Source organism: Lynx rufus, unplaced genomic scaffold (assembly GCF_022079265.1).
Source record: "Lynx rufus isolate CCGP_SWC_20201006 ecotype Redwood Valley unplaced genomic scaffold, mLynRuf1.p SCAF_7, whole genome shotgun sequence".
Lineage (NCBI taxonomy): Eukaryota > Metazoa > Chordata > Mammalia > Carnivora > Felidae > Lynx > Lynx rufus.
The window spans coordinates 57,588,133-57,613,025 of record NW_025814889.1 but is presented as its reverse complement, the minus strand read 5'-3'; the positions used below and the strand labels follow the sequence as shown (position 1 = coordinate 57,613,025).

General features: G+C 36.9%; 1 long non-coding RNA gene across 1 annotated transcript in view; it reads left to right on the top strand.

Moving 5' to 3' along the window:
* The window catches only part of LOC124502549 (uncharacterized), a 181,358-nt gene that overhangs the window by 41,301 nt on the left and 115,164 nt on the right, over window positions 1-24,893 (top strand). Inside the window, exon 2 of the long non-coding RNA XR_006959934.1 lies at window positions 19,912-19,981. This is a non-coding gene — a long non-coding RNA (uncharacterized LOC124502549). The remainder of the gene's footprint in view (window positions 1-19,911; window positions 19,982-24,893) is intronic.

The following is a 24,893-nucleotide window of genomic DNA, read 5'->3' as shown; positions in this document are numbered from 1 at the left end:
TGAAGAGATTAAGTATTAGTAGATTTCTCTCTGTGTTAAGAAATTGCCCTATACATTTACAGCTATCACGTGTGGTCTTGTCTTAACTATTTTTTGTTATTTCTATTTTAATACTACCCATGGAAGTCTCGTTAAATATAAAGGGCATTTCTAGAATTATTCCCAAATTATCATAAAACAGAATGATTAGGAAACAATATTAAGAATTCTAGAGAATATTGTATAAATAGAATGTTGCATAAATAGAAAGATAAGAATTGTTGAATAAAGTGGAAATGAGGTAAGTCATTGCTATGTTTAGAGAAAATAATATAATCTTGCTTACAAAATATTATAGTAAGTAGAAAAAAATCATACAAAGTGAATGAAAGCAGGATGAAGTTAACTGGAGTGATTTATAAGAAAGTCATTGTTTCTAAATGGATTTCCACATTTGTTCAGAAACGTTGAAGAGAATTATGAAGTTCCAAAGGAATTGGTAATCCTGTTATTGATTTCTAGATCCCAAATACCCAGCACTGTTCTAGAACAGTAGAGGATAGTGAAATTGAAAGCAAATTGATTTTTTTTTAATACTTTGTCATATGCTGTATCATTCAACACTTAACACTATGGAGTAATCAGGAGAGTCATTATCCCTATAGAAGCTGAGACTAAGGAGAATGAACAATGTTACCGAAGACACATGGTTAGTTCTTAGATGTCAGAAATATAACTGTAGGCTCTTTCATTCCTGGTCTATCATGCTATTCTGCTGTTCTGCTATATTATCATTCATTGGTAAATAGATAGTCATGGCAATCATAAAATGTACTGGGGAATCCATTACTCTTGTGAGTTTACATGTGGATACACTAGGTAAAATTCTCAATAATTGACAATGGGTCTTTTTATTTTTTTTTTAATACAGGTTAGAACATACAAGAAACTAATGGTGAACCTCTAACCTGTATACTCCTTTTTGATTATACTGTATTTTCAGTTGGTTGAACTATATGATTTTTTTCTTAGACTTGAGTTTTTGGTAAGCTTATTTAAATCCAAAGCTGTCATATTTTTTGTAAGTTTTTAAAATTTAATTTGGGAGAGAGAGCATGAGCAGGGAAGGGCGGAGGGGCAGAGAGAGAGAATCTCAAGCAGGCTCTGCACTGTCAGCGCAGAGACTGACATAGGGTTCGAACCCATGAACCACAAGGTCATGCATGACCTGAGCCGAAACCCAAGAGTCAGATGCTTAACTGAGCCACTCAGTACCCCCCATACCTTTCATATTAAATAAGTGAGAAAGAAGGGAAGCAGTCACAAAACATACTCCTGTGCGATTTTCCTGTTTCAGCCATTTGCAGAGTTTCCACTGATGGTTCTAAACATGTGACCTGAAAACAGAGGAGTAAATTTTGTCACTCTGCTCTAAAAAGAAAATAATTCTAGTGTGGTCATTTTCAACTGAAATTTGAAGAGAGGGAACAGGGCCATCAGCCCTTCTAAATAATGCTCTCTTCATCCTCCTGGTCCATCTCAAAGCAGGCGCTTCAACTCTTGTTCTCTTAATCCTGTTGAAGGCTTGTGCTTTAGATATGTGGAAAAGCTCTTGATTTGAATTCTGCAAAAATGCAGAATGCAAAATGAAGATGAGGTCCTTCTGTAGTCAGGTTTTGTTACTCAGTAGTCAGCTCAATTTTCAGTATAATTTTTTCCATTTACATCTTATCAGGAAGCAGGATAGAACAACAGGTCAACATCATGATTGTGTGCTTTTGCTATTGATTATATACTTACGTATACTTCTACGGAAGTTACCAGGAAACCTCTGAAAAATTGCAGAATGAGAGCTCTGTGTCAGAGTACAATTCCTGCCTTTTACTGAGACCTGAGACAGAGAACTGATCTAGGTGGATATATTACTTCTGGGCCAGTGTTGCTTTGTTTTCTTTTGTTTTTATCATTTCCAGTTTGAACCCTGATCATAAGAGTGAAAGTTCAGCCCAACAATTTGTTCATTTTCATTCATTCTCTCCTGCACGCCCTCTCCTTCCTCTGCACCTCCCTCTCCCCAGCCGGTTGCACTTTTCCTGGAAGTAAACAGTAGATGTTACATATATTAACACTGTGCTCCAAACAGTGCTTTTGGGTGTGCTCTCTGTGCAATTCCCTGGCAGTCGTAAATTAATTAAAAGTAGACAGGAACCACAGAAAAAGAAAGTTCTTTTTTTCTCCCCCCTCCCCCCTTTCTTTTTCTATGGGTAAATAGCTCGTTCCTTTGTTCCTGGGTGCACGATTTCATTTCTGCCATTATTGTCCTCATTGTTCTCTGAAACAGGAGGGGTCTGGGCCAGGAGCAGCAAGGTCTCAGCTAATGACGGGAAGTCTTTAAAGTTTGCGCTGCATTTCATCTTCTCTGTGGGAGTTTTAGGACGTATCCAGTGTTTGATCCCCACCGCGCAACTTTGCTTCTAGTTAATTAACAGATCCCCCATTACACACTCTCATCTAGAAGCACATGGGAGGCCTATTGGGAGGTAATTCAAGGCCAATCTGAGTGATGGCAAGAATTAGAGAAATCAGTTGTTTTAGGGCTAATGTTCAGGAAATAAAGATGTCCCATTTTAGAGATCTCATTTGAAATTTTTGATTTTTTTTCTTTTCTATTTAAAAATAGAAGATAAGGGAATTATTTTGTCCACATAGTCTTACTGTGACTATTCAGGAGAGTTTGAACTTAGAACTCTTTATGACTGCATGGAAGAAAAAAAAAATGAGAAAAAAAGCTAGACAGACAATAGTATGAGATGTTGCAAGGCTAACAAGAATTTTTTGTTGCCTTTTTATTAGCTGTCTTTCCCTGCCCAGCTGATTAGCCGCGTCCTAACTCCTAACTGTCCACAACAACTTTTCCAGGACACATGAGGCAGAATAGCTGGCCGGAACATCTCAGTAGTGGCTCATTTTACAGTCAAGGCTAAATCATACTTCGTTCTCATGTTGCTGGTTTGTTTCCAACGGTGTCAAAGTGATTTACAAATAATAAATAGTAGCTTCAGTATTAGGATCACCTCCCCTTCTAGCCTCTTTCCAGATGAATGTTGCAAAATAAAACAAAGATCCAAAGTTAGAAGTCGGCACATTGATGCCAGGATAGAGCCCTCATATTTCAGTGACTCTGCTATCCTGGATCCCAGGTAGTCCAGGTTTGGGTAGCATTTGAAAGGGAACGCCTTGTTTAATTTCTTACCCTTCTACAGTTTCCCCAGCCCTATGAGCAATGACCCCCTTTATCTAATGAATTAGGAGCTACTCCTGCCTTGCAATTCTCAGTTCGACACTTGGCAATGAGAATCAAACCGGGGCTATTTAGTGCAGCAGTAAATGGCCCGCCACATTAGCCCCCTGGCATGCTAAGCTATTAGGTTGTTTTACTGTTGTTAAAGTTACATTTGTTAGGTGGAGTTGCTGCCCTTCCATACAAACTCAGCAGTGCCTGATACTGGCGGAGGCGGCACGTGTACAAAACGTGTGCCATGCGGGACCCGAACGGCCAGGCAGTATGGCTGTGCTGCACATAAGAAGCATTCTTCTGTCTGAAAAAGCAGACATAGATTATTATGAGTCAAAACGAAGAAGAAAAGGAGACCACTGGACAATCATGATTTTTGCACTTTGCTGTGACTAAACTAATTACATGGGCTCGATTAACCATTAATTTATAGCAGTTTTTAAGTGAGCCACTAATTGTCATAGTGCCATGGAGAAGAAAGGCCAGGGATGAGAGGCACTAAATAAACTGGTGTGGCACTCCACAGACCAGCAGCCAGTGCTGCACACACACACTGGAGCTGGGCAGAATCTTCAGGAACCAAAAGATGAGCATGGGAATGAAGGAGAGATATTCAGGGTGCTTCAGTGGTGGTGGGTGCGTGCGTGCGTGCGTGCGTGCTTGTGTGTGTGTGTGTGTGTGTGTGTGTGGAGAGAGAGAGAGAGAGAGAGAGAGAGAGAGAGAGAGAGAATATTTCTGCAAAGAAAGGAAAATGCCAGTACTATATAGCTCCATGTAGCCAGCTTGCAGGGTTGAGTTGGCATTTGGTAACTTGGTAGCGGCTGCCAGTGTGTGTGTGGTGGGAGAAGAGGGAATAGACAACAAGAAAAACACATAGAGCTTAAAAAAAGATGTAAAATGATTCACTTCATGCCATATGGACAAAAATGTTGTCACAAAAATAAGGCCAAAAAATAGTGCCAGGTTAGACTTTTAGTTCAAAAACATATGTATAATCATCCCCATGAACATGAATTTTAATTAGTATTTTGATAGAGAGAAACCAGATATTTTTTTAACCTGCTCTGTTCTTGTTTTCTGTTCCTCTCCCAGTTTTAGCCTCCATTAAACATTCATATACTGTATGTTTTGTGTCTGTATGAAGAAAATGCCTTATCCCTGGATTGGTGGGAACGCAAACATCTTGGTTTTCTGTGGCATACAAAATATCTTCCCAGTGGAGCTCACAAGCAGAAACTTATCGCTGGGAAATCTAGAGCTCTCTCGGAGCCCTGGGCACACCAGGAAGGAAGGACGCCATATGCCTTTCCCCTTTGTCAATGGAGGCATCTGTACCCATTTGCTTCCCCAGATCGACTCTTCACACCCATCCACATCTCATCTCCCTGGGATGCCTTTTAAAAATGAAACAAGTTTAGTCTATATACATATTACTATGTGACAGGGCAGTTTTAGAGAAAAATGGGTAAGAATATCACCACAGCAACTTTAAAAAAAATAGAACATATAACTTATTGGTAAATAAACTTAATGAATGCTCACATTTTACATATTAGTTTTCTTCCGTCTACTTCTCAAAAGGGTTTCAGATGACATCACTCATCAGAAGATACTGTGCTGAATCATCTTCTCTTAGTAAAGCTCTTTCCCACCTTAAATAAGGTGCCTCAATTAATGCCCTGCATATGATAATGAGATGCTGATATAACAACATGCTTCTGTTAGCAATGAATTTGCTGCTTAGAGGGCCACCCACACCGGAGGGTGTTGTTGTTGTTGTTGTTTTTTTTTTTTTTTTTTTTTTTACCGTAAAAGAATACAGGGGAATCAGATATGTGATTTTAAAGTGATACAATTGAATAAAAAACCTTGTTATAAATCAGTCAAGTCTTGGTGCAACAGTATTCACCTAGTTTGTATTCTTTATTAAAATCCCTGAGCTTGTCTCTTAGTATTAGCTGTACTTCATTCTCTTCCAAGGGCAAGGATAAGACCAATGATAGTCTTAGGAAAGGTGGATTTTTTTTTTCAACATTTATTTATTTTTGGGACAGAGAGAGACAGAGCATGAACGGGGGAGGGGCAGAGAGAGAGGGAGACACAGAATCGGAAACAGGCTCCAGGCTCTGAGCCATCAGCCCAGAGCCCGACGCGGGGCTCGAACTCACGGACCGCGAGATCGTGACCTGGCTGAAGTCGGACGCCTAACCGACTGCGCCACCCAGGCGCCCCAGGAAAGGTGGATTTTACCAAGCTCTTGGCGTCTCAGGAGTTTCTCAGACTTTATTTTTTTTTTTTTTTGGCAAACACTAACACAGCCATTCCTTTTTTTTCTTTCTTCTTCCCTTTATCCCCTGAGGAAACTCTGGTCCCTTCAGCGAGAGTGTGAGGCCCCGTAGCCTGGTTGACTACACCCTCTTGGTGTTGGCAGTTCTCTCTGGGCTTGTTGTCTAGACCTCTACTCTTCTTCAGAGCCATTTGTCATCATTCCTGTGGTGTTTATGACAACAGCAGAGAATGTGCCATTGGGCACTCAGTGATCTCAAGCCACAAATGGAGATCATATCTAACCGTTATTTTGGGACTGCTGCAAGGATGGCTTTCACATTATTAGGCTGCCTCACTTGGGGAAGAGTAGAAAACAGTATTGCTAAATACACCTGCCTGCTTTCAGAACTAACGCAGGTGTCTGTTTTCTGAAAACGATGTCCAAGCTTTTGTGTCAGATTGGATTCAGTAGATCTTTTAATTTATTCATTTAATTACTATTTTCAAGCCCTTAATATGCGTTCTAAATGTAAAGAAAGTTAAGAGTTGTTTCTTGCTACAGAGATGCTTGTACATAGGCAAATGTTTCCCTGGCTCTTATGTTTTTAGGACTTCTAGTGGGTTTAGGTTAGTGTGAGGTCTCAAGAAAGTCTTCTGAGAGGAAGAAAAAACATTTTAAAGTTCTAAAATTTTAGAACTTTTCTCTTATAGATCTGTATTAAGACTAGGAATACATTTGAGCCCTAGTGAAAACATCAAAAGTAATTCAGGCTTCCCGATCCTACTCCTTTTCCATATCAGAAATGTAGAGGTAACTGACAGCTGTAGACTATGCAGAGTAGACTCAGGCAGCCTCCTTTCCCACCAGTGATATTCTGGGAATCCTATGAGGATTTGAAAAAATACTCATGCAGGCTATTAATTATGAAATTATTTGCAATTTCAAAATACTGTAAAATAACCTAAATCTCCATCCATTGAATAAATGAAAGTGTGTCCATATAATGAAGTATCATGCAGCTGTAAAAAATAATGGAGCACTAATATGGAGACATTTCCAGGATACATTGTTAGTGAAAATTTTAAAAACTTGAGAGAGTATCTATAGACTCTTTACTTTTCTCTACTTTACTCATAATATACAGTATGCTGTATATTGCACAAGAAAGGACAAATAAGAATGAATGGATATTTGCTTATTGTTACGAAAAATACAGGAGGGATAAGCTAGAATTAATAAAAATAATTACATATAACGTGTGGATGGGAATGAACAGAAGGGATGGGGATGGAAGTAAGTCCTCAGAGTTACCTTTATATATAGTTTTGACTTTTGGAAAATTCAAGTACCATGTATGGGATGGGAATGGGAAAATATCTGTAATATTTGATACTAACATTGATGGAAAGCTGAATGATGATTATTCTTGGTACAAGGCAATGAAGGGAAATCATGAGATTGATACCTATTGCTTTGTATCTATTACTGGTTCTTTCCCATTAAATTTATTTATTTCTTTTCTTTCCCACTAAATTTATTCCTTAATTATTATTTTCTTGCATTTCTATACTACCAATAATCGCTTCTTCCTCTCCCATGCTAGTAGTCCTTTTGACAAGAGAGGAAAATAAATGAAACTATTAATAGTTTTTTCATTTTGGCAATAATTTGAGCCAATGATGTGATTTTATATCGTGTATTCTCAGGAGAGGAGGATACAGAATCAGTGCATATTCTTTGCCAGTTTCTAAGTCTTTACAATTATTAAAAAACATACATTATAGGAAATATTACTTGCTTCCTGAGCCACATTGTTTTTTTTTTTCTTTTTATTTACTAGAAAATGCCAATATGTACCATTTTCTACTAATACATAACTATCTCCCTGAAAGTGTAACATGCTTTTGGGGTTAACCTTCTGGAGGCAAGAGACTAGTCATTAGTAAAATTATTTTAAGAAAATGAAACATGACTATGGAAAGGAAAAAGGAAACTAAGGCTCAATAATGGTTAATTACCCAGTGCCCCAAAATGTTAATATTTTATTTTTTAAAAATATTTTTAATATTTTTTTTACCTTTGAGACAGACAGAGCACGAGCAGGGTAAGGACAGAGAGAGAGGGGGAGACACAGAATCTGGAGCAGGCTCCAGGCTCTGAGCTGTCAGCACAGGGCCCTGTGCGGGGCTCGAACTCACGGACTGCGAGATCATGACCTGAGCCAAAGTTGGACGCTTAACTGACTGAGCCACTCAGGCACCCCGACCCAAAATGTTAATATTTTAAACTTCTTCCTAACTTCTGCTCTGGATCACTGCTTCAGCATGGTCGTATACCTCTTTTATAAAACAAAGATGGGAGATGTACATTATTTAAAAATTGGTGTGTATTGGGCCTTCTTGAGGCAATTTTTTTTTTTGTGGGGGGAGAACCCATGACTTTGATGATGAATAAAGTAACCTATGGGGTCATATTCTCATCTTTTGATCCTGATGTCGCTGTTCAACTGAGGGAAGCAAAGGAAGAAGGGCATGTGAATCATGAGGTTTACTTCTTTATGGGTGTGGAATTTGTATTCAGTTTAATAAAAATTTATTGGCACCTGTTTTGTGTCTAGCACTTGAGTAATTCCTTTTACTCAATGACCTTGTCCTTAAATAGGCAAAATTTCATAGAGTTTCACCAAGTTCAAGAAGTCTGAGAATTAAACATAGTGTATAGGTAGAAAGCCAGAAGATGACTATAGTGATGTATAGAGTGAGCACCCTGTGTGTTTCTAATGAGAATGAAAGGAATTTACGAAGCCTAAATATCCTCTGTTTAGTTTTAAGTCAGTGATCATGATATTAAAGAAAGTTGTATCGTTCCACATATCAGTGCTTTTCATCATGCAGTGACATAGTGAAAAAAAATAACCAAGTAGAGACGTCAGTTCCCCATATCAAAAGCTATGAAATATAAGTGCTCCCAGCCAAAGAAGGCAAGATCTGGAATTTTTTTTAAATGTGGATATATAGAATAAATATGCAACCCTCCTGATAATGTTGGCTGATGAAATGAAATTCACCAACTGTAATTCTGGCACGGAGAGACACACATAGTGCCCGCATGCGCGCACGCGCACACACACACACACACACACACACAGACACGTGCACACACACGCGCACATATACACACATACCCTCAGCATATCCTTAATCATTTGCTATCTTATTTACATTTCATTTGCTAGAGTAAATTCTATCATTTGAACTTTAAAAAAATGTATTTCAATATTACTTAGGGAAAAATAGGAAATAATGTGATTGGCTTTCAAATAGCTTATTACCATTCATATACTCTCAAGATAAATTATATTAAAGGAAAAAAAAAACAGAAAGAAAGAAACCCTGTTTCAGCTTCCGAAACATTCTAAATGGAGACTTAGCTCTAAGTAATCAAAATTGCTTTAGTTGTGCAGAGCGGCATTAAAAGCCTTGTCCACTAATTGAGTGAAGTAGTGCTATGGAGCAGTCCTGTCCCCTCATTAGGTGAACTTGCAGGCACTGTTTATCATACTGGGTTGCCGGCCTCAATCTAACAGTACTGCTGGCTCAAATTAGCGGTAATTCATTATGACACAGTATGTCCTTCTGTGAAACAACAATGTGAAGCCCATGGGGCATCTGTCTGCCACTTGCACTTCCTTATCACATTCCTTCCCACTTCAGGGCAAGTGACCACCTTCGCCTGAGCCTTCTAACTTCTTTAGCTAACTGGTGATTGGAGATGCAATTTGAGTGAAGCATTGCATCCACCTCCCTTCCACAGATGTTGTAGAGAGGAAGAGGGTGGGTATCAATGGGCCCAGTCCTTCTGGAAAAAGATGACATGTTCTGAAGGAAGCAGAGTGCTCTTGTGTATATGTGTGAGTGCAAGGACTTCTTTTTGAATGCAAATACCTCCCTTGTTGTCAAATCATAGGGGATGTTAATAGAAAATATTGAGGTAAAATGTTCATAAATGTGATAGAATTCTGAAAAGAATGAAAGGTTTCTGACCATATACTTTAGGCTATTCAACGACACATTTGGAGAGAAACTTCATGTTTATATGATCAGCATTGCTGTTCAAAATGCAACTTTTCTACTCTTATGAGCAGGTAGATTGCTATCACTAGGGAAAAGTTCTAGCAGTCATGCAATTGGATACTTCCTCTTGCCAACTCTAAATTTTGTGTTGTGTCAATTAGCTCATTGTGTTGATTCAGATAATTTTTTCTGTCTATGGAGGAACAACTAAATTCAGCTGCTAAAGAATCTCTAAACCATGTCCGGATACAGCTTTTCCTCTGAGATCCTTAACTTGACCATGGATGTAGAAAACTTTGCACATATTGACTGTTGACTCTACAGCGTTGGGTACTTATTAGTCAATGAGTGAGGTTCAGGGCTGTTGTGCCCCCACTGTTTTTCCAAGGCTGAGCCTAATCTCACTGTAGGACATCTACTCCAAGTAATATGGGCCTGGTGGGATTTTAACAGCATTAAAAGCCTGCCGCCTAACATACCATTTATCATTTGAAATTCCACAATTAGACTCATTCCTTTGGATGATATTTAAAAAACATAAAACACAAACTTTTCTTGATATAATCTGATTGCTTAAGCTGGTTCATACATTACGATTAGTTACCAGTAATTATTTGTTTATCTACTATTTATTTCTGTAAACTCTATCCCTTCATAAAAAGCACTCTAACAAAATCCATCTGTTTAGAAATAGTACCCATTACCTCATTTTACAAAATTCTTACACTAAACATAGATACATGTTTTTAGATAGTAGTTCCTAATGAGTCTTGACTGAATTCCTGCTTTCTTCACCAAATCTGCTTCATCCCTATTCAGTCTTCACGGCTTCAGTGAATAGCAACTCCATCCTATTTGCTCATTCCAAACACCTAGGAGTCATCCTTGGCTTCTAGCTTTCACTCACATCCATATCCAATTAATTCACTGGCAAATCCTTTCTGCAAAAATATACATTCTGAATTGACCACTACCATTCTGGCTCAAGATAACACAAACTGTTGCCTGGAATATTAAAATAGACTCTTCAGACCTACCTTCACTCTATAACATAGCTTTGAAAATAAGTGGTGTCATTTTAGTTGTCAAAAGGTCTGGGGATTATTACTGGCATTTAGAGATGCAAAATGACCTACCATGGGTTTGATGGTCAGGACAAGGAGGAGTTTCCCACAGAAAATTCCACTTTTGCTCAAACCCCTTCAATGGCTGCTAATTTTTCTGAGAATATAAGCCAGTAGTATTACAATGGCCTACAAGGCATTACACAATCCTTCCTTCTCCCTCCCTCACTTATCTGATCTCATTTCCTGTTAACTCTCATTCATTCACTGCATTACAGCCACTCTGAAAATACAGTCACGCTGGCATGCTATTCCCACCACCTGAAAAGTTCTTCCCCCAATATACTAGTCTTACTCCTTCACCTCCTTATTCAAATGTCTTCTTTCTCAGTTACCCAGTTGTGGAGTATCTTTTCAGATTCCTAACCACAAGCTATTTTGCCACTGAAATACTGATCACTATCCAACATATTTTGTTATATTCTGGTCTTTCTTCACTTACCAGACTATATCTTACAGTATCTTACATGAGAGATTTTTGTCTGTTGTTTTGTTTGCTGTTATTATCACGTAGCTTAGACTATCTGGTACATAGTAGGTGCTCAAAGAGTTATTGAATGAAAGAATTTAAACTCATAAAAACCTTAGGCAGTATTGCATTAAAGAAATGAAAATTTAAAAGCTGAGGGGCTAGTAGATTAGTCAAGATACACATAGCTTAGTTTAAAGAGAGGAGTTTTCACCTGTTCTCATGAATACATGTATTTATTCATCCACTAAGTATTAAACTCCAATTTAAATCAGGTACTTTTCTAGGTGCTAGAGGTAAAGCAATGGAGAAAATAGGTAAGGGCATGTAACAAAACTAGTTTTAGAGATGGTAAGTGCTATGCAGGAAATAAAAGGAAGAAGGGGGTACTGACAGGTGGCAGGGGGAGGCCTCCAATTATTGTATATTTCCCACTGTAACCTAATTCATTTCTACACTAGTAATAATTATTTTGTTTGATATACAGTAAAACCTTGGTTTGTGAGCATAATTTGTTCTGGAAACATGCATGTAATCCAAAGCACTTGTACATCAAAGCAAATTTCCTCATAAGAAATAATGGAACCTCAGATGATTCATTCCACAACCAAAAAATATTCATATAAAATGATTACAATACTGTAATATGATACAGAGTAATAAAATAGAAAATATAAAGAAAAATAACTTAACCTGCACTTACCTCTGAAAACCTTGTGGGTGGTATAAGACAGACAAGAAAGAGGAGGGTTACTGTGTAGGATGACTTTCACTATCACTAATGGAATTACTGCTATCTATTGACTCAATGGAATCTTTTTCTGCATGGGGGCCATTGTATACGCTCACGCAGATGTTGATTACAGTATGGTATTAATGAAATCTTGGCATATAGTGTATTTAATGAAGTTGGCAGTAAGGCAGCAGAGGAAAAGGTCTATACCTGCAGGCAGCCTGACCTAGAATGAAGCAAAGCATTCCTAAGCTTACTCTTGTGTGGAAAAGCAAAGGACTGTCCATAGGTGCTTTGAAGTGACAAAAAATTCACTAGTGCCAGTTGTGGGCACCTTCCAACGTTCTGAAAAATCACTGATTTCTGCCAAACACCACGGCCTGAGAAGGAGCATTTGAACATGGGAGATGATCGCCTACAATCCCACAGTGAGAGAGAGGAAGAAAGAGAGAGGAACCATTGGCTCAGTAGTGATCATATGACATTTGGCATCATGTACTACGTGTGTTGCAAGACACTTATCAAGTTAAGATGTATTAGCAAACACTTGAAAAGAAAATAAAGTGGGGAATTGATACATAAACAGGTATATTTTGAAGAGGTCTATGTGGCCTGTTGGAAATAAAATGGATTATGATGCGGGCTGTCTTGGGTTCAAGGATCAGCTCTGCTCCATGTTAACCATGTAACCCTGGACACTTAAGTTCACCTCCGTATTCTCATTTGTTAAGTATTAAGAATGCACACTTCATAGGTGGCTGTGAAGTAAGAAAGTGGTATAGATAAGTTATCTAATACATAATAAAAGAATAAATGGGTTTTTTATTTTATTTATGTAATTTTTAAAGGTTATTTATTTATTTTGAGAGAGAGAGAGAGAGAGAGAGAGAGAGAGAGAGAGAGAGCGCGCGCGCGCACAAGCAGGGGGGCGGGGAGAGACAGAGAGAGAGAGAGAGAATATCCCAAGCAGGTTCTGCATTGCTAGTGCCAAAGCGGACATGAGGCTCAAACTTACTAACCGTGAGATCATGACCTGAGCCAAAATTGAGAGTTGGATGCTTAATTGACTGAGCCATCTACGTGCCCTGATAACAAACGGTTTTTTGAAAGACTTTTGGCTACTGCACAGGAAATGGACCTGGATACGGTACCCCAGAGGGCATCTGTGTGCTGAGGAGAAAGATCAGGTTATTATGAGGTCACTAAGTACCAACTGAGAGCCTTTATAAAAATCCTTTCTTTCCCCCACTTAAATAGCAATATACAATTTGTATGAAATTTTTGTTATTGTATTTAATAACTTTATGCTATTATAAAAGTTATTTATTTGTGAAATGTTTAGAAAATGTAGATTAACAAAAGAAGAAAGTAAGAAATTCCTGTAATTCTAAAATTAGCATTGTCACCTTTCAGCTATCAGCACAGAGCCGAACACCGGGCTCTATCTCACAAAAGGCATAACCGACTAACCCACCCAGGTGCTCCTGGGTTGAGTCTTGAGGGAGAGTAGATAAAGAAGAATTGCATAACATGGTCAAGTTGTCCCATGTGTAGAGTTTGGGACTGGAGCAAGGAGAACATCTAAGGAACATACAATGGCCCTGTAAGAGAAGAATAAGAATGTAGAGAAGGGCAATAGCTATTGAAATGGAGGGGAAAGGACAGATTTTGTAGATATTTAAGAGATGGGATGAGCATGATTCCATGGCCAATTAGATGTGGAAGGTGAGGGGGGGGGGAATCTCCCTTCAGTCTTATAAGAACTTTTTAATTAAAGAGTTGTAATTTTATGTAAATCACCTCTTTAATATCTTCTGAGTTCAGATAAATTAAAAAAATCTGAATTATAGCAAAGACTATTTCTATTTACATAGTAGATGGATGTAAGTAGGCAACTGTTGTTTCATATTTCAGCATGCAGCACCACCCATGCAAGTCCTTTCCTTTGGGAGAACTGCTTCTTCATTCTCTGCCTGTGACGATGGTACACAATAGAGTCCTATCCAATCATAGAACTTCATTCTGATTGCCATTATGAGTGATTCAAAGAAAAAGCCCTGGTTTTTCCAATATGTATACACGAGTAATCTTCCCTTATGACATTTCATCTTCCCATTGAATGGTAATTAAAATACCTGTACCTTTTTGCTATGGCATGAATGATTATAATAAGAGTAAAAAGATGATATAACATTGATTATCTACAATAATAGTGGTACTCAATGGACCAGGCACTCTTGAATTTGACATGCATTAACTCACTTAATACTGTTAACACCATATAAGGCATGCATTATTATAATTCTTCTTTAAAAGATGAGAAAGTAAAGGAACCAAGACATAAAGTAACTTTCCAGTGGTCAGGAAAAAAAAAAGTGCTGGAGCTAGGATAGCCTGAGTTATCAAAATTTTCAATAGAGGAGATGTGGTATTTGTTTTTCGTTATCTTAAGGAATGATACTTAAAAGTAAATATCTTTTCTATAACGTTCAACTTAACTTTCAATTACTCAGAATTTCCTGGGAACAAACTAAGATGATTGATCTATTTTTTACTTAATATTTATTTAATTAGCTTGGTAATCAACTATATAAATTCTATTTCCATTTGGTGATAATGGTGATGCTATGTTATGTTTACCTGGTATGGATGATCTCACTTATTTTATCACTGGAAATTCCTACTTTATAATTTTTCACCTTATTTAATTCATTTATACACATTATAATATCTATTGTACAGTTAACTTCTCAAGTACAGAATCCATGTGTGATTAATCTTCCTAGCCTTCAGAGTACGCAGAAAAAGGAGAAATTACTGTTTACTTTGGGGCTCTGGAAACACATTAGTTCAATTATCACCTTGAATATGAGAAAACTAAAGTTCAGAAAGATCTTGCAACCTATAAGTCAAGGCCTGAACTCATACTCCATTCTGGATAATCCCAAAACACATGTTGTTTTTATCTCTAAATTCTACCTTATAACGTATACAGTATCTTACGATAAGTACTCAGGTACTTTTTGTTGAATAGATGAGTGTTGAATAGATAGATGATGGTTGTTACTTAGCAAATCTCCAACTAAACCAAAGCAGTGTATGAATGCACTTTAGAGAAGGGAATGGAACTTACTTAAATTCTAATAGCAGAAAATATGCTTGAATAGTCAACATGTATTAAATAAAGAGATTAGCCACTAATAGGTTACATAACTGGAATGGATCAAGCTGCTTAATCATAGAACTCTTTTACCATTATGAAATTGGGTAAATTTGAGACAGCCCCATAAAATAATGTAGCTCCCATTTTTTTAATGAATTCATATTAGAATTAAAAGTTAGATAGTATTGGGAAACTTCAATTTTATGTCACTGAAATTTAATATTTTTAAAGTATATGTTTTCTCATATACTTACCTTGTTTCATTTGGCAGCTAAAACTTTATAACAGTCATTCTTTTTTAAGTTTATTTATTTATCTTGAGATAGAGAGAAAGAAAGTAGGGGAGGGATAGAGACACACACACACAGAATCTTAAGCAGGCTCAGCACTGTCAGCATGGCACCTGATGAGAGGCTCGAACTCACAGACTGTGAGATCGTGACCTGAGCTGAAATCAAGAGTCAGACAGCTGAGCCATTCAGGCACCCCTAATAGTCATTCTTAAATCGAGAATTCTAAAATCACTAAAGTATCTATGTGAATTCCAACTTTTAACAAATTGTATTCTGAACTATCACCATAGTTTGGATTAAAAACGTTTTCCTTTCACTATCAGTCCTGATAAAGTGACAATTATACTTGGATTGTATTATAGTACTTGGAACTCTGTGGAAAGACTATCTCTGAAGACTAGTTTAAAAGTAGAACATCTTCCTATTATTTTATTAGTGGTATTTAAACTTGGCATGGCTTGGCAAGTTTATGGCTTGGGTTTATAGTTTTAACTCTTACGTTTAGTTATATGATCCATTTTGAGTTAGTTTTTTACATGGGATTGAGGTAGGGGTTCTATTCCATTCTTTTGCGTATAGATATCCAGTTGCCCCCGACCATTTGTTGAAAAGACTATTATTATGTTCCAATACTAATTCTCAGATGTTAACTGGGTGTCCTATCATTCAATTCAATCTGACAATATCTGCAGTTAGCATCAGATCCCAGAAGTTAAAGTGTAAGGTCCCCAATGATTGCTCTTATTCAGAAAGTAACTGCAAGTACTGTCCCCAGGCAATGGGCACTTCTGCCTGTCAGAATTGGCTGCAAATTTGGGAGTTCCCACAATACTCCTTTAGCTTCGGTAATTCACTAGCATGACTCATAGAACTCAGGGAAGTGCTATACATATTATGATTGTTTTATTATAAAGGATTCAAATGAATAACTTAGTTGAAGAGATACACAGGATGTGTCTGGAAGGGTCTTGAGCCTAGGAGGTTCTGTTTTTGGGGAGTCAGGGTGTGCCACCTTCCCAAACATCAGTGCTCACCAGGAAGCTCTCTGAGTCTCATTGTTTAGAACTTCCATTAAGGTTTCATTACATAGGCATGATTGATTAAATCATTGACCATGTGATTAAACTCCATGTCAAGCCCCTTTCCTCAGAGTCTGGGGTACTGGGGTCCTGAAAGTTCCAGTCCTCAAATCACATGATTGCTTTTTCCACAACCTCTCCCATCCTGAAGCTATCTAGGGGCTCTGTTATGAGGCAAGTATAGCATAACAAAGGCATGCCTATCACTTGGTGAATTCCAAAGGTTTTTGAAGCTCTGTGCCAGGAATCAGGGAACAGAAATTCAGAGAACAGTTTTATTCACAACAGACCAAATTTCTTTCCTCCAGGGTCTTGGCAAGTGTGTCAAAAACCAAATGACCATAAATGTCTGGGTTTATTTCTGTACTCTCAATTCCATGCCATCCATTGATATGTATTTGTATTCTCATGCCAGTACCACACTGTCTTGATTACTATAGCTTTGCCTTAAGTTGTGAAGTTGAGAACTTTATATTCTCCAACTTTTTTTCTCGGCATTGTTTTAGCTATACTAGATCCCTTGAGTTCCATATGAATTTTAGGATCAGCTTATCAGTTTCTATCAAAAAAAGCTAGCTGAAATTTTGATAGGGCTATGTTGAATCTATAGATTAATTTGGAGAGTGTCTTCATTTTAAGGATATTAAGTTTTCTGATCCATGAATGTGGGATGTCTTTTTTAGTGGTGTTTGGTTTTTAATGTACAAGTCTTCTACTTCTGTTACTAAATTTATACTTAAGTGTTTTTATTTTTTCCATGCTGTTGTAAATAGAACTGTTTTCTTAATTTTATTTTCAGAATCTTCATTGCTAGTATACAGAAATTTAATTGATTGATCAAATATCCTGCAACCTTACTGAACTTTTTCATTTTTTCGAATAGGTTTTTTAGTGAATTCCTTGGGATTTTCTAAATAAAAATAATGTTATCTACAAAAAGCTGGTTTTCCTTCTTCCTTTTCTATCTGGATGTGTTTTATTTCTTTAAAATTTTTTTTAATCTTTATTCATTTTTGAGAGAGAGACAGAGTGTGAGCAGGGGAGGAGCAGAGAGAGAGGGAGACACAGAATTTGAAGCAGGCTCCAGGCTCTGAGATGTCAGCTCAGAGCCCGATGCAGGGCTCGAACTCACGAACCGTGAGATCATGACCTGAGCCGAAGTCAGACACTCAACTGACTGAGCCACTCAGGGGCCCCAATGGATGTGTTTTATTTCTTGTTCTTTATTAACAAACCTGGCTGTAACCTCCAGTACAATGTTGAATACGAGTGGTATGAGTGGACATCCTTGTTTTATACCTGATCTGGGGAGAAAGCAGTCAGCCTTTTATCATTAAGTATGATAGTTGTGGGTTTCTGTAGATGCTCTTTTATTAGGTTAAAGGAAGTTCTCTTCTATTGCTAGTTTGTTGAGTGTTTTTATCATGAAAAGGTGTTGGATTCTGTCAAATATCTTTCGGACCTATTGAATAATTGTATGAGTTTTTATTTTATTAGTATGGTGTGTTACATTGTTTGCTATTTAGATGTTAAACCAATTTTATATTCCGAGGGTAAATCCCATTGGGTCTTGGTGAATAATTCCTTTTCACTCTTCTATATACTTTAAAAGAATTTAGGTATGCCTGAAATCACCCATAATGGAGGCTTTTAAAAATAAAAAGTTTTGTATAAACTAATAATCAAAAGTTATACGAGTAATCTGGCCCTAGATCACCTCCAAATCTCTGGTTACAGTATTTTAGACTAATATTCTAGAAGTGTAATTCTGTCATCCTAAAAGTATCACTTTTAAGTCTTTTTAAAATACTGACCACATGGGGCACCTGGAAGGCTCAGTCAGTTAAGTGTCTGACACTTGATTTTGGCTCAGGTCATGATCTCACAGTCATAAGATCAAGCTCTGCGTCAGACTCCATGCTGGGCATGGATCCTGCTTGGGATTCTCTGTCTCCCTCTCCTTCTGCCCCTCTCCAACCCTCCCCCACTCACTCATGTGTTCTCTCTCTCTCTCTCTCTCTCTCTCTCTCACACACACACACACACACACACACACACACACACACACACACACAGAATACTGACCACATGATCTGGTTGATGATACAGGTAACTCCACCATCTTAGGGCAGAAACTTTATATAATTTATGTTTGTACAATTTAGTAATCATATAGTAATATCAAACAAATCATTAATGTTTAAACATTTCAAAATGATGACTAAACATTCTGGGGGCCAAAGTTTGAAAAGGTAGAATAAGTGGTGAACTCACCCTTACCAGATTATTTTACATACATCAATAAATAATAAAATCGTGATAAAATAGTTATATGTTTTGGATTTTTGGATTCATGACAAAATGAAATGAAACTGTTTTATAGTTTCTTATAGTTTCTTGTTAAGAAAATAAGCCTCCAACGGGTAAGATAAATTTCCAAAGACATTCAGCTCTTCTGTCATAGGACCAGTGATTAAACCTTGGTCATTATGACACTGGAGTATGACTCTGAAAGAGTGACTGGGTATAAAAGTTTCTGTTTTTTTTTTTTTTGCTGTTTTTATTCTTGTTGTTTTTAATCTAGAAATTATCTAGTAAGTTTGTAAACTTTTATTCTTATACAACTTAGTGTCCTAGTATAATATAGCACTGTGCTTCGATAAGTAATAATTTACATTTAACAAATTTTAGAGCACATTAGGATGTTTTCCATAAAGTATTTCAGCTACAAATAATGTTACATTATAAATATATTTTAAGTTAACCATCAATGAATATAAAGAAGGTTAAAATTTTTTTCCTATAAAACAAGTCCCAGAATTACATATTCATATATATGTTTATATGACTGAATTAATAATATAAAGATTAAAAAAATTTTTTGAGAGAGAGATGATGTGTGCATGCACATGAGTGGGAGAGGGGCAGAGAAGAGGGAGAGAGAGAATCTTAAGCAGGCTCCGTGCTGAGCACAGAGCCTGACATGGGGCTCAATCTCACAACAGGGCATTCATGACCAGAGCCAGAATCAAAAGTCAGACACTTAACCGACTGAGCCACCCAGGTGCCCCTATAATATGAAGAATTTTAAAAGCTATTTAATTAATATAGCTCTAAAATAACTGGTTCACATTTTTACATTTCAATTGTCATTATATCTTGACTGTCACTTATAAAATTTGTTTTTTAGCTGTTCATTCATTATTCATTTATCGGCCACTAACTGCAATGTCTTGTAAGTCTGACATTTTGTGTGGCTATGAATCTGATCTAGAAAAAATTACTATGATGAAATTATTTAATATTTCTTTCAAAGTTTTGTAGTAGAAAGTTTGTTTAACTCTCTTTATGATGTTTGATTTGTTCACCTGAGTATTTTGGAATTACTTTGATTTCTCACTACTTTCCTTTTTTTTTTTTTTTTTTTTTTTTAGCATCGCAAGAAATAGATAACATCAAGAAGGACATCAGGAGTAGGAGAAATTGGCCTGGGAGGCTCAGCAGGTCAGGATGCTTGCATTATCATTTGCTGTTCATTCTTTTGCCATCAATTCTAGAGTTCTCAAGTCTCTTGCCACTTGTTTCTTTCTTGAATATGCTTCCTTGGTATATTCTCAGTTTTGCAAATCATGACTAACTCCTTTATGTAAAAAGTCTGGCATTTGGGTATTCTTTTTTTAGGATTTAAAGATTAAAAATAATAATTCAAATAAATATTCAGGAATAGAAGGAAGTCTCTTACCTAATAAGTTATATAGATACCCTGGTTTCTCTTATTCTCATATAAACTGTTTTTTTTTTTTTAAATTTTTTTTTTCAACGTTTTTTTATTTATTTTTGGGACAGAGAGAGACAGAGCATGAACGGGGGAGGGGCAGAGAGAGAGGGAGACACAGAATCAGAAACAGGCTCCAGGCTCTGAGCCATCAGCCCAGAGCCCGACGCGGGGCTCGAACTCACGGACCACGAGATCGTGACCTGGCTGAAGTCGGATGCGTAACCGACTGCGCCACCCAGGCGCCCCACATATAAACTGTTTTTAAATGAAGATTTCCTGATAACTTTTCCAAAATCAGAACTTTAAACATAAAATGTTATTAAGCAATTGTAGTAACATTAAGTTATTGTAATAACACTGGCATCATTGAAGTCAAGTTTCCTTTCTTTTCTGCTATATTCTCTGGGCTTGGGCCCACCTCTGAAAGCTCTTGACACTTTAAAGTCAATCTGTTTGCTTGCACTAATTTGAACTACTGAAAGTTGACTACCATGTGTAAAATGAAGGTTAATTAAAATACAATTTCTCTGTAAATAGAAAGATCCCAATAGTCAAAGGGTCTACTATGAACATTGTCAGCATTGTAGAACGTTTAGTGTTAATCATATTCCTCAGTAAGCTGGAGCCATGCTGCCGTTTGGGGTCTCCATTGCCCTGAATGTCCCCATGAGTAACTAATGGCTTTGTGGTCATCTCCTGCTTCAGAGGAGTCTCCCAGTTGTCTTAAATAGTGATTACATCTCTCTGTACAATTGCTTAATTATTTATGGAAGCTTGGAGAGCCTTTACCTCTGTCATACGTATCACTTCCACAGCTCTCCCAGAGTTTAACTTAGCTCCTTCAAATCCAGGTCTGTTACGGAACAACTTTCCCTGAGATTTTCAGTTTTCATCACACAGAGGGACAAATGCTTCTGTCCTTCAGTCTGATCACAATTCTTCTAGTAAAAACACGTTTCAGGAAGGAACTAAGCTCAGAATTCTTCTGCCAGGACGATTCAGGGATTTTGTTATTTCTTAGCATTAGCATTAGGGACCGGACAGATTATTATTGTTATGTATTGAGAGAACACTACCCTCCAGCTTAAAGGAGAGATAATTTCACGTATAACTGGATACAATAAATATGCTCAAGCTTCTGTTCTTAGCTTAAGTAGGTAAGAGTTCTACAAAGAGATGTATTTAGAATGATATGTCTAACTGACTGGATTTATAAGTATGCCTGCACTGATTCTTGCAGCTTTGAGGTTTCCTTTTGGGCAATACTTTCATAACGAGTGTACTGTTGGTAGACCAAATTTTCAGTTGGCAAACAGTGTTCAACTAAAACTTGAAAAGAAATAAATTGAGCCAAAAGTGGTAGGTTTTCTTGGCATCCAGCTAATATATAAGTATTGACCTTAAATTGAATATAGTTGTTGAGTTTTTCATGTTTGGAAGCAAAATCAAGAAGGAGAAACAAGTATCTTATAGATCCCATAGTCTTGGGAGATAGAATCCACTCCAGTTTACCTATTTTACAAACTTAAATTGCTACCCAGTGTCATATGAAATCATAACAGAAGTAAATCAGTGTTTCTTGATATGATGCAGGCCTACTGCATTATGCTGACTTGCAGGTTATGGAATACTTACAATTCTGTGCACAACTTTGTGCACACACGTGACAAGTATCATCATTTGCCATCTCCACCAATGTATAGTTTATATAAAACATAATTGATACTAATACTTGACTTTGGATTATACTGATATTTGAAAAATATCAAGAACTTTAAGTTTTTGTTTTCCTTTTTAACTGTTGTTTCTCTGGAGACGTTTCCTATTTGGCTGGATGAAATGGAAGGGTGATTATTCATTCATTCTTTAATTCATGCAACAGAAGTTCTCATGCTCCTGAAGCTTTTATTCTAGTGGAGGATAACATTACGTGAAGATTTTAATGTACAGTTGATCCTTGAACAATGTGGGGGTTTGGAGTGCTCATCTCCCATGCAGTTGAAAATCTGTGTTTAATTTTTGATTCTCCAAAAAGTTAACTACTATTGGTCTACTATGGACCAGAAGCCTCACCAATACCATAAGCAATTGATTAACACATATTTTGTAAGTTATATGTATTTTATACTGTACAATAAAGTAAGGTAGGGAAAAGAAAATGTTATTAAGAAAATCATAAGGAAGAGAAAATACATTTACAGTCCTGTGCTATAAAAAATCCACATATAAGTGGACCCATGCAGTTCAAACGCATGTTGTTCAAGAGTCAACTGTATTGTTAATGGGGGTGCATACTAAGAAGTAAATAAAGCAGAGTAAACAGAATGATGGGAGACTATTTCAGATATGTGTGTGAGGAGGGGAGCCTGGGTGGCTTAGTTGGTTAAGCGTCCGACTTTGGCTCAGGTTATGATCTCACGGTCCGTGAGTTCGAGCCCCACGTCGGGCTCTGTGCTGACAGCTCAGAGCCTGGAGCCTGCTTCAGATTCTGTGTCTCCTTCTCTCTCTGACCCTCCCCCATTCATGCTCTGTCTCTCTCTGTCTCAAAAATAAATAAACATTAAAAAAAATTAAAAGATATGTGTGTGAGGAAAGTCTTTCTGCTAAGGAGAAACTGAAGCACAAATGTAAATGGAGAGAGGGAACTATTTTGATATACACGGGTGAAGAGATACTCCTTAAACTTGCTATGTTGAAAGATTGTCGAGAAAGGCAACGTGACAGGAAAAGATTAAGTAGTGGACAAGTAAGACATGAAAATGGGAAGGAGTCTATTGTATAGTCTCCTATGGAGACTCCTGTGGAGTCTATTGTATAGTCCTGGTAGACCGTGGCAGGACCTTGCCTATCCTTCTGAGCGAGATGGGAATCATTAGAGTGATTTTAGCCAGTAAGAGGGCATCATATGGCTCACGTGTTTTACGGATCACTCAGACTTACGGGGTATGTAAAGCATTTAAAAGATTTCTCTTGACACGGAATATAAATTATGAATGAAAATAGACTTAAATTAACAATGATCAGGGCAACATTATCTGATCAGGATATTGACGGATGATTGTGTTCCAGGAGCTAATGTTAAATAGTGCAGCTCTCATTTTTCTTTTCCGTGTCCTTAATTTGCATAATTCTTTTGAATTTGAATCATGTTTTTTGGCAGTGTATAATAACTTATTGTTTTATAATAGGGACATTAATGACAATGATATGTAATATTTAAAAATGATGTGCGTCTGATTGTTCCTTTGCATACTGATTTTCCCATTTGTTTGTCATTTATAATTTCAACCAAAACTACATAGCCTTGTACGAGTCCACAACAAGTCATGAATTTTATCTTCTATTTGTAAGGGAAGATGCTTGAAATTATGTCATGGCTTTATTATAATTATCACATGATCTATTAGACTATTTATAAGGAGGAAACATGGAGTAATTAGTAGGAATTAGAGAGCATGAGTTCTGGAACCAGCTCTGAAACTTACAGCTGACTTGGGATCTTTAACATGTTTGCCTAGAAATGATCAACACTGCTTTTCCCAAAGGGAGAAGCATACTATTACTGTTACCTCTAGAGTTCCTTTACATTTGTTAAGCCAGTGTGTACATACTAGGTGGTGAATAAAAGTTGGTTGAATTAAGAGTCACCTACACTAGAAGTGACCATTTTTAATACAAATGAGAAAATAAGGGAGATTATTTCATAAAAATAATAAAGAAAAATCTCCATATTTATTTTCATAAAAATCACTTTGAGTAGATATTATTGATACTTGGAAGAGTTGTTTCTTAAATTCTCATTGCTATCATGTGAAAGAATCAAAGTGAGCATTAAAAAATAAATTTAACAGTTGCCTTCTATTATCAGTCTTGTGGCAGCAGTTTCCAAATAATTTACCATAAATTTTTTAAATTTTTAAATGAATACATTAATAAATGAATTTAAAACTATAAGCTTATATCTAAGCTTAGATTCCGTTATTGGCTATCAGAATATTCATGCAACAAATAAATGTATATATTTGAAAATTTTTATTTATTCAAAATGCTTTCCTTTTTAATCATAAGAATAAAAATCACTTTTATGATTAAATGAGAAAGAAATTATTCTCTGAATTCTGTTTCAGGGGAGAGGGCATGCCTACCTCAACTTCACATGCACACTTGACAGTTATCCTTGAGCCTACGGTGGCTCAGGTTCTTTTCTGCCACAGCGAGTGCAGGAGATTTCCCTTCTCTCCCATCACACTTTTTTTTTTCCTTGAAAGACTCTTCCCTGCTTTTTGATGGGAATTAATCTGTTTTGTTCTCCACTGTAACCCAAATACACCTTTCAAAGTACTTTGCTTATAGCATGTGTTAAATAAACTTAGTTTGAAGATCCAAAACCAAATATTATAATGCAAGATAAAATGTATTATAGACTAACAAGAGCTACAGTGTAACATTATTTGAGGGTTCATAGAAAAGAGAAAGCTTCATAGGCAAGCCAGTACTTGTCTTAAAGGATGCATGTGATTTTCTTAGCAGAGATATTAGACACAGAGGTAGGGGGGTGGTGGTGGGGGGTTGCCTAGTACATATTTAAGGTCCTGGTCTCTGAAGTCTCTCTTTGGACTTGGGTGAGTTTGGATGTGG